The sequence below is a fragment of the Mobula hypostoma genome, chromosome 30 (assembly GCF_963921235.1).
Source record: "Mobula hypostoma chromosome 30, sMobHyp1.1, whole genome shotgun sequence".
NCBI classification, from domain to species: Eukaryota; Metazoa; Chordata; class Chondrichthyes; order Myliobatiformes; family Myliobatidae; genus Mobula; species Mobula hypostoma.
In genome coordinates this window covers 7,036,800-7,046,680 of record NC_086126.1, presented here as the reverse complement: position 1 = coordinate 7,046,680, position 9,881 = coordinate 7,036,800, and the positions used below count along the sequence as shown (strand labels likewise).

Sequence of the window (9,881 nt, the reverse complement as noted above, 5' to 3'; positions counted from 1 at the left end):
TCACAGGCAGCGGCGGGAATTGAACCTGGGTCCGTGGAGCCACAATAGCGTTACGCTGCTACACTAACACAACCTCCCCCACCACACCCCCGTTACCTTGATTGTGTACATCGAAGCCTTATCAGTTTTCCCAAAATGTATCGTCACTCATTTTTCAGGATTAAATTCCATCTGCCATTCCGAAGCCTTATTAGTCTTCCTAAAACGTATCACCACTCATTTTTCAGGATTAAATTCCATCTATCCAATTTATCCACAGCTACAGGTTACCCTCTTCAAATCAATTATGATCATACATGGATACAGCTGAACGAGGCAGTGTTCCTCTGAGACCAAGGTGCAAAACGTACGCAGCACATTCAAGATAGCGAGCAAAAAAAACTCATGTAAAAAAATATATAAATGTAGCCCAAGTCCCTGAGCAAAGTTGATGGTACAGTTCCTGGCAGTGCGCAGACGCACACAATCCAGCCTGTCATTCCACCGATCGAACACAGGAGGGCAGCACTGACAGAAGAGGTTGGGACCCTACCCCCCCGCCCCAACCGAGCACGGACACCACGCTGCACCGCCTCAGGGGTCTCCTCAGCTGGACGGCAGCAGCAGGCAAGCTCCCGGCTTGAGGCTTGGTCCCCGCCACAGCCGAGGCTACGCAGCTCCCGCGCCGCCCGTCTCACCACCAAAAAAGGGGGAAACAAGCCTGGGGCATCTTCCATAATCAATGTCCCATGGTCATTGTGGCCTCATTCCTCCTGTCCTCATAAACATTCGGGGCCCAGAGCTGAACGGTTTATTTATTTGGAGATAAATAAGCAGCCTTCCACTTATCGCTGTCTACCTGTCCTGCCCAAGCTAATCCCAGATCCCATCTGCCAAGTTGTCCCTCGGTCCCATGGGCCAGTCAGTCAGACGGGAGTCAAAGTCGGGTTGATCGTCAGCTGCACGATTACCTGTCTGAACAGGCAGCGTCACAGGCACATCACATCAACAACCTAAATTAATTAAATGTCCCTAATATACCTGACACCGTGTTCCACACAGCTACCAGCATCTGTATGTGAAATGTACCTCTGACACTCGAAATTTATTCCTCACTTCCCCCGCCCCCCCCGTATGAGTCACTTCCACCCTGGGAGAAGGTTCTGCCTGAAAATTTGATCAATATTTCTGATCATCTTGTCCTCCTCTCTCAGGTCACCTCTCGGCCTCATTCACTCCAAGGAGAAAAGCCTTTGCCTCACTCAACTTTTCCTCATAAGGCATGCTCTCTAATACGGGCAGTATTTCAGTAAATCTCCTAATCTGAGGCATTTCTGGGATCAAAACCCTGGTCAGACCCCACTTGGAATACTGTGCTCAGTTCTGGTCGCCTCACTACAGGAAGGATGTGGAAACTACAGGGAGAGTGCAGAGGAAATTTACAAGGATGTTGCCTGGATTGGGGAGCATGCCTTATGAGAATAGGTTGAGTGAACACGGCCTTTTTTTCTTGGAGCAACGAAGGATGAGAGGTGACCTGATAGAGGTGTACAAGATGATGAGAGGCATTGATCGTGTGGATTGTCAGAGGCTTTTTCCCAGGGCTGAAATGGCTAGCACAAGAGAGCACAGTTTTAAGGTGCTTGGAAGTAGGTACAGAGGAGATGTCAGGGGTAAGTTTTTTCACACAGTGAGTAGTCAGTGCGTGGAATGGGCTGTCAGCAATGGTGGTGGAGGTGGATATGATAGGGTCTTTTAAGAGATTCTTAGATAGGTACACGGAGCTTAGAAAAATAGAGGGCTATGGGTAAACCTAGGTAGCTCTAAGGTAAGGATGTGTTTGGCACAGCTTTGTGGGCCTGTATTGTGCTGTAGGTTTTCTATGTTTCGATGTTTCTAACTCAGCAGGTCAGGCAGCATCTGTGGAGGGGAATGAGCAGTTGACGTTTCAGGCCCAGATCCTTCATCGGGACTGAAAAGGAAGGGGGCAGAAGCCAGAATAAGAAGTCGAGGGGAGGGTAAAGAGTACAAACGTTGCTTGTTGTTCTCTTGTGGGGACTTAAGTCACTGGAGTCCATGTACACTGCATCCGCCACACAGCTCTTCCAGAAATAGAATTAAATTACTCAGACAGGATCCCCCCTTGATTAATCCTACCTCTCCAAGTAGATTAATGTCGTCGTTCAGAATTTTTCCAATAATTTCCCTCCGTATTTCTCACACAATAAAATACCTGATCCAATTTTACTCTGCTTTGGAGCTGCCGCGGCGCACGCTGGGAATTGTAGTCAACCCTCGCGTCGCCCGATTGTTGCGAAGCGCATTCGACTACTACAAAAAGTCCCAGAAGGCGCAGCGGCGCGGGTCGGCCGGCGTCGCCGTCCCCATGGCAACGGGTTGGCCGGCAACGCGTGAGAAGCCGGAAGGAGGCGGACATGGGGGCCAGCGAGGCGAAGGGCGATGTTTAGGATGCCTCTGGCGGACTGAAGGAGCGGACGGGTGAGGCCGGCGGAGCTTCGGGCTGATCCGAGGGTGTTGGGTGCTGGTGCGGGCAAGGGAGCGGGGAGGATAAGCCTGCCATCCCCGTTACCCCCGGGGCAGGGGGCCGGTGACCGGGAATATTGGTCAAACTTGGAGCAATTTGCAATTCAGTGACCGAACAACAGGGTTTAAGTAAAAAAAAATGTAAAATACAAGCCTGGAATAGCTGCTTAACCGAAAGTGTTGAGTTTTGAAGGCTGTCAGATAGATGCCAAGTCAAATCCTCTTCCTTCATATTTGCTGGGACAGGATATGATGCCGAAGAAAAATCAAATTCCTTTAGGCAGAGGGTGGTGAATTTGTGGAATTCATTGCCACAGACTGCTGTGGACGCCAAATAATTGGGTATATTTAAACTGGAGTTCAGGAGAATGAGGGGAATCTCATTGAAACCTATCAAATATTGAAATGCCGAGATAGAGTGGGTGTGGAGAGGATGTTTCCTATAGTGGGGGAGTCTAGGACCAGAGGACACAGATAGAGTGGATGTGGTGAGGATGTTTCCTATAGTGGGGGAGTCTAGGACCAGAGGACACAGATAGAGTGGATGTAGAGAGGATGTTTCCTATAGTGGGGGAGTCTAGGACCAGAGGACACAGATAGAGTGGATGTGGAGAGGATGTTTCCTATAGTGGGGGAGTTGAGGACCAGAGGACACAGATAGAGTGGATGTGGAGAGGATGTTTCCTATAGTGGGGGAGTCTAGGATCAGAGGACACAGATAGAGTGGATGTGGAGAGGATGTTTCCTATAGTGGGGGAGTCTAGGACCAGAGGACACAGATAGAGTGGACGTGGAGAGGACGTTTCCTATAGTGGGGGGAGTCTAGGACCAGAGGGCACAGATAGAGTGGATGTGGAGAGGATGTTTCCTATAGTGGGGGAGTCTAGGACCAGAGGGCACAGATAGAGTGGATGGGGAGAGGATGTTTCCTATAGTGGGGGAGTCTAGGACCAGAGGGCACAGATAGAGTGGGTGTGGAGAGGATGTTTCCTATGGTGGGGTAGTCTAGGACCAGAGGGCACAGATAGAGTGGGTGTTCAGAGGATGTTTCCTATAGTGGGGGAGTCTAGGACCAGAGGGCACAGATAGAGTGGATGTGGAGAGGATGTTTCCTGTAGTGGGGGAGTCTAGGACCAGAGGGCACAGATAGAGTGGATGTGGAGAGGATGTTTCCTATAGTGGGGGAGTTGAGGACCAGAGGACACAGATAGAGTGGATGTGGAGAGGATGTTTCCTATAGTGGGGGAGTCTAGGATCAGAGGACACAGATAGAGTGGATGTAGAGAGGATGTTTCCTATAGTGGGGGAGTCTAGGACCAGAGGACACAGATAGAGTGGATGTAGAGAGGATGTTTCCTATAGTGGGGGAGTCTAGGACCAGAGGACACAGATAGAGTGGATGTGGAGAGGACGTTTCCTATAGTGGGGGGAGTCTAGGACCAGAGGGCACAGATAGAGTGAGTGTGGAGAGGATGTTTCCTGTAGTGGGGGAGTCTAGGACCAGAGGACAGAGCCTCAGAATACAGGGATGTGGCTCTAAAGTTCAAAGTAACTTTATTATTTAAGTACATACACGTCACCACATACAACCCTGAGATTCATTTCCCTGTGGGCATACTCAGCAAATCTATAGAATAGTAACTGTAAACAGGATCAGTGAAAGATCAACCAGAGTGCAGAAGACATCAAACTGTGCAAATGCAAATATAAATAAGTAGCAATAAATAACGAGACCATGAGATAAAGAGTCCTTAAGGTGAGATCATTGGTTGTGGGAACATCTCAACGGATGGGCAAGTGAGTGTAGTTGTCCCCTTTTGTTCAAGAGCCTGACGGTTGAGGGGTAGGAACTGTTCCAGAACCTGGTGGTGCGAGTCCTGAGGCTCCTGTACCTTTGACCCTGATGGCAGCAGCGAGAAGAGAGCATGGCCTGGGTCGTGGGGGTCTCTGATGATGGATGCTGCTTTCCTACGACAGCGTTTCATGTAGATGTGTTGAATGGTTGGGAGGGCTTTACCCGTGATGTACTGGGCTGAATCCACTACCTTTTGTCGGATTTTCCATTCAAAGAACGGAGAAGAGGAGGAATTTGATGAGCCAGGTCATCGAAGGTTATGGGGGCAAAGGCAGGAGACTGGGGTGGGGAGGGAAAATAACTCAGCCCTGGTGGAATGGCTAGCCGGCCGGTGGCATAGTGGTATCTGCACCGGACTTCGAGGTGAGGGGTCCTGGGTTCGAATCTGGCCGGCTCCTTGCGTGTTGGGTTGAGCGTCGAGCTAGCAACTCGGCCTTGTAAACGCTAAAGAAACGGTAAGATGCCGTCCGGTGCGCCAGAAAACACGGAAAGGAAGACAATAAGATGATGGAATGGGCCGAATGGCCTAATTCTGCTCCTATGTCTTGAGGTCTTATGGTCTAAAATCTATAATTCAAAGGCATGATGTACATTTAATAATTTAAAACCATAATTATTAACCAAAATCAATGGTTAAAATCATAAACCAAGTATTAATTTTCAGGCTACAAACTCCATTCAATGTTACAGTCAGACCCCACTTGGAGTACTGTGTCCAGTTCTGGTCACCTCACTACAGGAAGGATGTGGATACTATAGAGAGAGTGCAGAGGAGATTTACAAGGACGTTGCCTGGATTGGGGAGCATGCCTCATGAGAATAGGTTGAGTGAACTTGGCCTTTTCTCCTTGGAGCGACGGAGGATGAGAGGTGACCAGATAGAGCTGTATAAGATGATGAGAAGCATTGATCATGTGGACAGTCAGAGGCTTTTTCCCAGGGGCTGAAATTGCTAACACAAGGGGACACAGTTTTAAGCTGCTTGGAAGTAGGTACAGAGGGGATGTCAGGGGTAAGTTTTTCACACAGAGAGTGGTGGGTGTGTGGAATGGGCTGCTGGTGACGGCGGTGGAGGTGGATACAATAGTGTCTTTTAAGAGACTCTTAGATAGGTACATGGAGCTTAGGAAAATAGAGGGCTATGCGGTAGGGAAATTCTAGGCAGTTTCTAGAGTAGGCTACATGGTTGGCACAACATTGTGGGCCAAAGGGCCTGTAGTGTGCTATAGATTTCTATGTTCTATGTTCCAAGGCAGTAAGTGGAAATATTGTACTGGAAACTCTTTAACTTGCGATTATTGACGGAAATCGGGGTTTAGGTTATCCACGCAATCTGTACTTTAAAGGTGCAGTCTACATTCAGTGACTCAGGTCAGCCGGGAGAGAATCTCGGCCCGAAACGTCGACTGTTCATCCCCATCCACAGATGCTGCCCGACCTGCTGAGAACCTCCAGCATTTTGTGCCTATCGCCCTCGACTTCCCCCAGCATTGGCAGCACACGTTGGTCTAAATCCGCAATTTTAATCTGTCGCCCAGTGCTAATGTTGAAATTTACAGGGGAGAGCTATCTAGATACCAAGCGCCCCACACACACAAGGCTGGGGGGAGCTCAGCAAATCAGGCAGCTTCTACGGAAATGAATAAACAGTCGACATTTCGGGCCAAGACCCTTCTTCGGGACTGGAAAGGAAGGGGGAAGATGCCAGAATGAAGCAAAATAGGAGGAGGGGAAGGAGGCTAGCTGGAAGATGATAGGTGAATCTGGTGTGGCCTCCTCTACATTGGTGAAACCCGACGCAGATTGGGGGAACCGCTTCGTCGAGCACCTCCGCTCCGTCCGCCACAACAGACAGGATCTCCCAGTAGCCACCCACTTCAACTCTGCTTCCCACTCCCATTCAGATATGTCCATACATGGCCTCCTCTACTGCCATGATGAGGCTAAACTCAGGTTGGAGGAGCAACACCTCATATACCGTCTGGGTAGTCTCCAGCCCCTTGGTATGAACACAGAATTCTCCAACTTCCGGTAATTCCCTCCACCCCCTTCTCCTATCCCCATTTCACTCTGCCCCCTCCCCCAGCTGCCTATCACCTCCCTCGTGGTTCCACCTCCTACTACTACCCATTGTGTTTTCCCATATTCCTTCTTCACCTTTCCTGCCTATCACCTCCCCACCCCTTTATCTTTCCCCTTACTGGTTTTTCACCTGGAACCTACCAGCCTTCTCCTTCCCACCCTCCCCCACCTTCTTTATAGGGCCTCTGCCCCCTCCTTCTTCAGTCCTGACGAAGGGTTCCAGCCCGAAACGTCGACCGATCGTTTCCACGGATGCTGCCTGACCTGCTGAGTTCCTCCAGCGTGTTGTGAGTGTTGCTTCGACCTCAGCATCTGCAGAGTATTTTGTATTTACGATAGGTGAAGCCAGGTGGGCGGGAAAGGTCAAGGGCCGGAGAAGAAAGAATCTGAGAGGAGAGGAGAGTGGACCATAGGAGGAAGGGACCCAGATAGGCAGGTGAGAAGAGGTAAAAGGTCAACGTGGGGAGTAGAGGAAGAGGGAAGAAGAGGAATGTTTTTCACCAGAAGGAGAAGTCGATGTTCATGCCATCGGGTTGGAGGCTACCCAGACAGAATATAAGGTGTTGCTCCTCCACCCTGAGGGTGGCCTGATTGTGGCACAAGAGGAGGACGTGGACCGACACGCCGGAACGGGAATGGGAGTTAAAATGTTTGGGCACCAAAGCGTGGGGGAGTTCGACGGCGGGTTCTGCCAACGTGGAGGCGGCCACATCGGGAGCACCAGACGCAACAGACGGCCCCAGCGGAAATCCACCCCCCCCCCAGTTCGGCGGAAGGACAAGTGAGTTGTTGGCGGAAGCCTCCCCCAGGCCGGCGTCCTCCGCTCTGAATTCTTAATCACAAGAGTTTTCTGCCGGAAATCCTGAGCAAAGTGCTGGAGGAACTCTGCAGGTCAGGCAGCCTCTGTGGAAGGATATAAACAGTCTGTGTTTCCGGCCCAGGACTGGTCTAATTATTCTCAGCCAGTTCTACAGGGCAGGCTGAACTATTTACTTATTTACTGAGATACAGCGTGGAAAAGGCCTTTCCAGTGCCCCCCCCCCCCACCCCCAATTTAACTCTAGCCTAATCACGGGACAATTTACACTGACCAATTAACCTACCAACCGGTACGTCCGAGGGTGACCTGCAGGCTTGCGGAGGGAAGGGACGCTTTGCACCTCCTTTGTTGGAGATGTGTCTCTCGCCCCCCCCTCCGCCACCCAATAGAGAGAGAGATAGTCACGATCTTTCTCCTCTTAGTAAATTCATCACCAGAGTTTTTATATGCCGCCCTGTCCTATCTTGAGCAGGTAGGAAAAAAACGAAATACAATAGAATTTTGCAAAAAAATGAAGACCGACAGACAATCAAAGATACAAAGTATATTATCAAAGAATGTATAAATTATACAACCTTGAGATTTGTCTGCTCACAGTCAGCCACAAAGCAAGAAACCCGAAAGAATCCGATTAAACAAAGAAAGACCAACCCCCAACGTGAAGAGAGATAGAAAAAAAAACACAAATCACGCAAACAACGGAAGCGAGCAACGGTATTCCGAACTCCTGAGTCCTTAGATCCGAATCCCCGGAGTAGGCCCGGAGCCTCAGTCTCACTTCATCGTATTAGCGGGGCAAATGGGCAGGAAGCTCGCACAAAGCACAGCAGTTGGCGGGGAGGAGGGGGACAGCCTCAGAGCTTCATCGCGAAATCAGCCCGACCCTCGCCTCCGGTCTATCTGGCCGACGTTTAGATTAGATCAACGTGCAAGACGAAGACAAACGGTGCAAGTAAAAAAATAGTAATGCAGAACGCGAGTCGTAAGGAGCCCTTGAAAAGTGAGTTGGCAGGTCGTAGAATCAGTTCAGAGTCGTGGTGAGTGAAGTTACCTGCCTCGGTTCAGGAGTCTGGTGGTCGTAGGGTGACAACTGTTGCTGAACCTGGTGGTGTGGGACCCGAGGCTCCTGTCCCTTGGGGCTCCCGACCTTTTTGATGCCATGGACCAATACCATTAAGCAAAGTGTCCATGGACCACAGGTTGGGAACCCCTGCTGTATCTCCTTCCCTATGGTGGTAGCGAGAAGAGGCATGGCCTGGATGGGGGGGCGTTGTCTTTGATGATGGGTGCTGCTTTCTTGTGTCTGCACTCCTAATAAATGTCCTTAGTCATTGGGGGGGGGCTTGAGAGGAAGGGGACCTGAGAGTTATATTCCTTTCCACAGAGAGAGGTTGATCGATGCCAGAGGAGGTGGGGGAATCGGATTAAATCAGTGGATCCAAGAGGTACTTAGACAAGAACCACCAACCTGGCCGCCATCAGGGACCTATATGCAGAAAGGCACAGAGAGAGGGCCAGTAACATCCGGGAGAATCCCACGCACCCTGCTCACGGACTGTTTGCCCCACTCCCGTCAGGGAAGAGGCCACGTAGCCCCCACACCAGGACCACCATCATTATCATCAGGGGCCGTGCCCAGTTTGAGCTTTGACTGGCATGGCCCACACACTCCTGTTTCGGGTCAAGTGGATCAATTCATTGGTATTCATTTCCAGTTCTCTGGCTGCTGTCTCCATCATCATTTGTCTTTGCCTTCCTCTTGCTTTCTTCCCTTAACAATCTTTCCCATAATTACCGTGCATTCTAACTCCTCTTTCCTAATCACATGTCCAATGAAGTTACATTGCCTTTTCATGATCTCATACATTATTTCTCTTTTTGTGTTTGCTCTGTTCATGACATCCTTGTTAGATATTTGTTCCATCCATGATATTCTTTGCATCCTCCTCAAAAACCACATCTCTGCTGCTTTAATTCATTTCCTCATGTTAGTAGATATTGTCCAACATTCTGAGCCATATAACATAACTGGATAAACGTAACATTTCAGTACTCTGAGGTGGGTTGTCATGCCTAGTTTAGTACTGGTCAGTATACTCTTCATTCTCGTAAAGGTGTCTTTTGCCATCCCTATTCTTCTTTTGATGTCCAAGTCGCACCTGCCATCTGATGTCACCCAGCTTCCTAAGTAGCAAAAGTTCTGTACTTGTTACCAGGGCCACCAGACTCGAAATCAGTTCCTTTCCCCAAGCAGTGAGGCTGATCAACACCTCCACCCACCGACCCACCCCTCCACACCCCCCAGACACCACGACTTTATCATTTCCTGTCAGAGTCACCTTGTGTACAGACACTCCTGTGCCTAGTTTCACTTAATGGACAGACAATCAATCTGTGTCTATAAACTATCTTATGTTTTTATATTTATTGTGTTTTTATTATTGTATTCTTTATTTTATTGGGTTTTTTTGTGCTGCTTCGGACCTGAAGCAACAATTATTTCGATCTCCTTGACGCTTCTGTACTGGAAATGATTTTAAACAGTCTTGAGCCTTGAACAGACAGTGGGAGCTGCCCGAATCTCCCTCCACCTTGGCTAAC

General features: G+C 49.5%; 1 protein-coding gene across 1 annotated transcript in view; it reads left to right on the top strand.

The window, feature by feature from the left end:
- Nucleotides 1-2,402: 2,402 nt before the first annotated feature.
- The window catches only part of LOC134339798 (atlastin-3-like), a 52,039-nt gene continuing 44,560 nt past the window's right edge, over nt 2,403-9,881 (top strand). Inside the window, exon 1 of the mRNA XM_063036583.1 lies at nt 2,403-2,478. The gene's annotated coding sequence lies outside the window, so the exon portion shown is untranslated. The remainder of the gene's footprint in view (nt 2,479-9,881) is intronic.